Here is a 6,419-nt window from a genome sequence, read left to right on the forward strand (position 1 = left end):
TCTCCTTTAATAAATATTCACAGTGTGATGTTTCCTCATCTGTCCCTGTACTTCCTCTACATGCTGACAGTCTGCAGTGTGGGAATGTGTGTATATGCATGTGTGTCTGTGTACTCATTGGGTGTTCAGTATTTTAGCTGGCCTTAATTGAGAGCTGCCTGGTGTGCCCGTGTAAGGACTCATTATTCTTCCCCTCCACGGCAGCCAGTCTGTCCTCAGAACAGGAGAGGGACTCGTTAGCATTACAGTTCACACACATTAGCCCGTTATTATTGACGTGAAGGAGAGCTGAAGAAGTCACAGGGTGTGAGGTTTACGGTCAGGGATGACACAGCAGAGCAACACAAACCTGGATGATGCAACACACACACACACACACACACACACACACACACACACACACACACACACACACACACACACACACACACACACACACACACACACACACACACACACACACACACACACACACACACACACACACACACACACACACACGCACACACACATCTGTTTGACCGAGTTTGTCATTTTTGATTGACTGCTGGCATGAAGTTTCCTGTCAGTTTCTAATTTTGAGACAGGCAAAAATATCTCATAGATTTTTAAAAGCAACCTTGAGTGCTCTGCTCCATAATCCTCGGCAATGAGTCGTCTGGCCTAAATCAAAGTCGATTTTTCTTACCTTTGCAGACATGATTGACGTAAGAGCAGAGGTGGACTGTACTGGAGCTGCAGAGGCAGATGGTGAATGAACGTTAGATACGACTCTGCTGTTATGTCATCTGCAAAACCTTGTAGCAGTGCATGGTGCACTTTGGGTTGAGTGGGAGATGTAACCTTGTTAAAAATAGGACTGAACCATTTGAGGAAAATATCTAGTCCAGTATTGTGGTTTCAGGACTCGGCACTCACAGAGAAGGCGGAATTTAGAGAGAAGCCCAGTTTCTACAAACACGTTCACCTTCTACTTCTACATCAAATGAGAAGATTCATTTCCTGTAAAATAACATTCTACTTGATTTAATCTATTACGTATGGCCTGTGGCCAATTTACTGTTAAGATTAGAGGAAAATTGTAGAAAACTACAGTCAGTTCAACCGAGTTGAACTCCACGTAACTTTTCCCCTTACGAGAGAAAAAGTAAACAAACCTACGTAGCCCACATGTCATGGTCAGACAGCTGGGTTAAAAACAACAACTTTTTTTCCATTGAACACAATGTATTTTATTTCCCCAGTGGATGTTCATTCAACAAGCTGACGTTACTGCTAGGTTTAATTGGCGGTATAGATTTACAGGCCTTTTTCACAGAAGACATTTTGACATGTCACAGTAAGAGAAGTACATGTGTAAATAATAAAATGAACAATGGCTGAATTCCATAGCTGCTTCAGTTTCAGGGTCCTGGTATTGTGCATGCTTGCTCACTCAGGTCCGAAAGTGACAAAGCAGTGTTCTGAGTAGCCTAAGTTATTAATAACGCTACAGAAACATTGCATGCAATAGTTCACTGTCTCTTCCCCTCTCTCTTTCTGTCTCCCCCCTCTCTCAACCACACACACAAACATGCGTCTGAGGGTCCCGCAGCACTCGGTCCATCTCTGTCCTCCTTTCTACTGAATTGTGCAAGTAAAATTTAGAAAGTTGGCCGTTTGTGTGTCAGGTCGGGTTTGAGCGGTTGATGGTAGATGATGGTTAGGCCGCCTTTGCTTGGTTCTATGTGAATAAACAAAGCTGGTGCAGCAGCGGACCTTCATTATGGTGCTGTTGAGGAAACTGGAGCGACTGTTGCTGCCTACTGGGGCACTTGAACAGAGCCACTGATTAGTAACACCTGTGGTTTTCCTAATTACAACTCAAAACGCCTGCAGTAAAAAGGTTCATTAACCAGACAGCCAAGATTACACAGTTGTCATTGTTGCCCGTGAAATCAACGGTCACCAACTAACACTTTCATCTTATACTGCTTGTTAAGACCCTGTTGATTATTTAAGTAATGAATAAAACCACAGCTTGCGATTTTCAAAATATTATATCACTATAGCAGTTTTAATATAGGTACAATTAATAGTGTTGCCAAAAATAAGAAACGAGGTGTGATTTTGGCATTTCAGACATCTATTACAGAGCTGTTGTTTTAGCCTTACATCTCCTAATCTGTGAATACATAACAAACACTGATGTGAATACCGTAGAAAGTATTTCAGTCATCACTGTAGCAAGCCAGAGTTGGAGAATGAGTCAGAGTCAAAGTGATGCTTCACAGTTTTATCTTTAAAGACCATCCATCAGCAAGGATAGTCTTCAAACACAGCCTTAAGAGAACCTGTGAATTCCTTCAGAAGTAAACCTTCTTCGACCTTTTTCTCTCCCAAGCAAAACATTACATGCTAATAATAAATCTCAGTGCATATACAACATGCCATATCTATAGCTATACCTCTCCTTTTCCATCAAGAATATCAAAGATGCAGACTAAAAATAGTACACATACACAAAGTATCCATTTCATTCCACTGAGCTCTCACTCTATGCAACACTATCAGATGCTCGCAGTATGTAACGCTGCTGTGGACCATCACGAGATGTGCATGAGTGTAAGTTTGAAGCATGAATAATAGATGGAAGAAATTATCTACTTAATAATGCAGTGTTTTCTTTCTTTCACTTGGAGCTATTTTTGTGTGATAAAAAAAACAACACTGTGAAGGCTCTAGTAAGAGAATCTGGAATCTGTGGTTAGACTGGAGAACTCACCTGGGGTTTTAGCTATTATTTATTCAATAGACACTGATAGCTCCTCCATTTGTCTTCTGATGCAAAGTAGATGCCACTGTGCACTTCACTGTGGAGGATTTATTCCTTACAAAAATGTCATTGAGTGTGTGTGTGTGTGTGTGTGTGTGTGTGTGTGTGTGTGTGTGTGTGTGTGTGTGTGTGTGTGTGTGTGTGTGTGCGTGCGTGCGTGTGTGTGTGTGTATGTGTGTGTGTGTGTGTGTGTGTGTGTGTGTATGTGTGTGTGACCTGATATTCTGAGTCATTGAGCTGAAAGTACACACTGTTGATGATCCATAAGGCACAGCTCTGGTTTGATTCCCCGTAGATCCTTCTGCATTGTTGCTTTCATTCTCCACTTATTGTTCTGCTTTCATTCCACGTATCCACTCATTCTGTCCACATTTTTTTTTTAAAACATGTATTCTGGGGGCTTTGAAATGGTGTCATAGACCTGGTAGCATAGAATTTCTCAACTTATGTTACGACAGACCATCAGAGGTGAATACTGATCATTTTCACAAGTCAATCTTTTCCCTTCAACAAGTTCTTATACCTAAATGACATTGGTTAGTACCTTTCAAAGACCTGTTTCACTGTTCCAAAAATAATTCAGATGTGCGCTTTTCTTTTTCTCTTTTTTTAAAGACAGTTAATTGAATTTTATGTCTCTCTCTCAACCACAGTCTCTCTCTCAACCACAGCGACTTCCAGGTTGATCGAATACGGAAGTACCAAAAATTGCAGTTTGCTGAGTGGCCACTAGGGGCAAGTTTCAAAATAGAGCAATTTCTCATTGACCCCCATGTTAAATAGTGCCATTTTTTTTTTTTATACCTGGCTAGTTTTTATTTTATTGGAGATTAAAGTTCATGAATAATTGGGGGCACACCCTATTGAGTGACAGCTAGTCTCTGACCCTCACTTCTCCTTGGAGGTGTACGTCAGCCAGATGGACGCATCTCCCTCCCCCCAACGTTGCATAAATGCCCTTTGTTGTTGAGAAGAAATGAGGCGGAGTCAAAGTCTGACAAGATGGGGACTCCCGTAGGCGAGTACGATTGGATCAAGTTGAGAGAACGGACTTCGACGTAGAGGCTACATCCATTTTTATATCCAGTCTAAGTCAAAAACCTATTTATATTTCCAAAGAATGGGTTTGAGGTCCAGTTTATTACCCTACCAATCTAACACTGCGGTTGAGGGAGTTTTGCTCTTCACAGCCGTATCTGTATTCACTAAGCTATGCCCACTTTTTAGCTATCCAGTACAAAGATATCACAATGTTACGCTACTACATTTTAGTTGTAAAGAGTAATGTTTAATTCAGTTAATAAGCCTTCCTTTGGGTCTAAGAATAAAGTCATTATCCTCACAAACTCGCATTTCAACAAACAGCTGAGGCTGTTGTTTACTCTTCGGGCATTACTGTGATATCAAACTAAAGGTCTGAATCTGACTCAGTGCCAGAATTGCCAGTCAGGTCATATAAACAGATCACACATCTTGGATGGTAATTTGGTACGCTTCCCATATTAGTACTGTAAAGTGTGAATGGAAGTTACAAGTCAGTTTCAGAGAGAACTGAGAGTGATTTTGAGCGTCTTTATCTGAACATTTCTTTACTGCGTTTCACATCAGTCTACACATATTGCTAATTCACAACAGTTCACTTGAATTTACCATGTAAGCATGTTGAAGGACTGTATTACACCTGCTGTAACCACGACTGCACTTACCCCAACACGCCCAATAAAGGGCCCAAAACATAAATAAATAATATAAAAATACGTGTATCTCCTAGTATCTACATATTTATTCTCACACAGACTTGTATATACCTACAATTCAGACGTACTCCCACACATATACTGTACATCCACTGTATGTATAGTGTCTGCAGGAAAACACAAACACTTGTACATGCTATTACCAGCACACCTACTCATATATAGACCGTTTCAATGGAATTCCATTGCTAGGCAAAAGCTTGGTTTCTTATCAACTTCCTGTCAGTTGATGTCATTCACAATCACTGCAACAGGAAATAAACTGGGACACATTTAGAGCGTTTATGTTTACAACTGTCGAATGGTCTATAGGCATGAGTCCACCTGAAGACCTTGGGAAAGGGGGAAATAAGATTAAAGAGGGAATAAATAAATAAAAACACAAAAATTTGAAAATCGAAAAAAAATACTTTCAGATACTATTTCATTTTTTTGAATGTGACCGCAGCTGGGTGTCTTTGCTGCTACACTCTACTGTACTTTACTGTAACTTAGTTCTGTAGAAATGCTGCTACAAGTTTAACACTGTTATCACTTATAACTCCTTATCACTATACCTACGTTTAACCACAATGTCCCTTGCACTCTGTCACATTAGTTATTGTTTGATTTATTTTATGTTAGCTTTCTTTTGATTTGATTTACGTTTTTAATTCTTATTGTTACTCTGATCCTTTTCCATCTTTGTATTGAAACTGTTGCACAATAATTTTCCTTGGGATATATAAAGCTTCTTGAATCTTGAATCTTGAATCTTTGTAATTGTTGAATTTAGAAGAAAATAATTGAAGTGAAGTAACTTCAGCAAAATCTATATTATTAGGTGATTTTATTTCTGGTAAATGTCCACTTAAAATGTAATAAAATTAGGGCTGATCCTTCTCCTTATGCATTTGAATGAAAGCAGCTATAGAAACTTTCTTGATGCTTAAGCAATAACAAAATATTCCAAGCTTAGTGGCAAGCAGTCATTTGGAGAACATAAAAATGATTTAATTAAATCTTTTTGTAAAATACCAAATATGTAAAAATCTGTTTTGGAAACACAGCAGCTAAATGTTATTAAGTTCAGTAGGACACGCTGCACCCATATTGTTGAGTGCAGTATTACATATGTCATCATGTACCCCGGGTTGAGGTGGACCACCTCTTGGGTCTCTACTGGGCTGATGGGCGCAGACTAAAGATGGCAAACACTCAAACACAGACTGACATGGAGAGTAGAAAAGAGAGACTACAAAATGGAGTGATGCATGTGAGGGAGGAGTTGGGGTTACGACACGAATGGCCGTATGAGAGATGAGAGAATAGTTTGACAGCAGGGTGCAGAATGTTCCTATTAGATGAATATATTTTCCCTGGATAGACAGGAGGCTCCTCAGACACCTTATAACTCATTCTTTTCATCCCTTGTTCTCAAGGCGGCACAACGGGGCAAAATTGCATTCCACGTGCAAGTCGTTTATCTTATCTAATCTTGAAACAGGCCACTGAAAATTGTCTGTTTATGTATGTGTGCCTGTTCTGTGCCTCAACCTTTGCATGCGTGTGTGTGTCTGGGACCGGATGTGGTGTTACAGCAGCAACAGTGCTTATTTCTGACAAATTATTAAATCCACAGTTGTACTAAGCTTCTAGGATCATCATAGTCATCATCAGTGTGGAAAATTAACACCAGACATCAGCCAAAAGCTGCTGAATCTGTAAGTTAAATTTGTCCACCGACTTCTTCTCTTTGGAGGAAAACAAGGCTTTCATATACAGTTTGTATATTTAATATATAAATATATATGCTTGTGTCTGTGTGATGCGTGTGAGGCTGAACTTTTGAAGCAATCAGGTGCCAT

This window comes from Echiichthys vipera, assembly GCF_963691815.1.
Source record: "Echiichthys vipera genome assembly, chromosome: 1".
Classification (NCBI taxonomy): domain Eukaryota; kingdom Metazoa; phylum Chordata; class Actinopteri; order Perciformes; family Trachinidae; genus Echiichthys; species Echiichthys vipera.